Source organism: Mandrillus leucophaeus, unplaced genomic scaffold (genome assembly GCF_000951045.1).
Source record: "Mandrillus leucophaeus isolate KB7577 unplaced genomic scaffold, Mleu.le_1.0 Scaffold3, whole genome shotgun sequence".
In the NCBI taxonomy this organism is placed as follows: Eukaryota; Metazoa; Chordata; class Mammalia; order Primates; family Cercopithecidae; genus Mandrillus; species Mandrillus leucophaeus.
Genome location: NW_012103142.1, coordinates 3,781,555 through 3,782,659, shown reverse-complemented (window position 1 = coordinate 3,782,659; position 1,105 = coordinate 3,781,555).

The window sequence follows — 1,105 nt, the reverse complement described above, 5'->3', positions numbered from 1 at the left end:
AAAAAAAAAAAAAAAAAAAAAAATTGCTAGGCATAGTTGTGTGGGCCTGTAGTCCCAGCTATTCAGGAGGTGAGGCAGGAGGATCACTTAAGCCCAGGAATGCTTACAATCGTATAAGCCTTCAGCCAGTCATAACCTTGCTGGTGGAGGGTCTTCCCTCAGTGTTGATGGCTGCTGACCAGGATTTCGGTTGCTGAAGGCTGGGGTGGCTGTGGCAATTTCTTAAAATAAGACAATAATGAGGTTTGCCACATTAACTGACTCTTCTTTTCACAAGATGTCTCTGTAGCATGTGATACTATATGCATCTTACCCACAGTAGAACTTCTTTCAAAGTTGGAGTCAATGCTCTGAAACTCTGCCATTGCTCTTTCAACTAAGTTTATGCAATATTCTAAATCTTTTGTTGTCATTTCAACAATGTGCACAGCACCTTCACAATAGATTCCATCTCAAGAAACCACTCTTTGCTCATCCACTGAAACAAGTCTTCATCCGTTCAAGTTTTATCAGAGATTACAGCAATTCCGTCACATCTGTAGGCTCCGTTTTTAGTTCTCTTGCTATTTTTTCCATCACATCTGTCATTACTTCCTCCACTGAAGTCTCGAACTCCTCAGTCATCCATCTGGGTTGGAATCAACTTCTTCCAAATTGCTAATGTTGATATTTTGACCACCTCCCATGAATCGCAAGTGTTGTTAATGACATGTAGAGCAGGGAATCCTTTCCAAAAGATTTTCAGTTTACTTTGCCCAGATCTATCAGAGGAATAAATATCTATAGCAGTATAGCCTTATGAAATGTGTTTCTTAATAAGATGTGAAAGCTGAAATGACTCCTTGATCCATAGGCTGCAGAGTGGATGTTGTGTTTGCAGGTATGAAACCACTAATCTCCTTGTACATCTCCAGCAGAGCTCTTGCATAACCAGGTGTATTGTCAATGAGCAGTAATACTTTGAAATAAATCTTTTTTGGGCAGGTCTCAACAGTAGGCTTAAAATATTCAGTAAACCTGGCTGGGCACAGTGGATGCCACCTGTAATCCTAGCACTTTGGAAGGCTGAAGCAGGCGGATCACTTGAGGTTAGGAGTTCAAGACC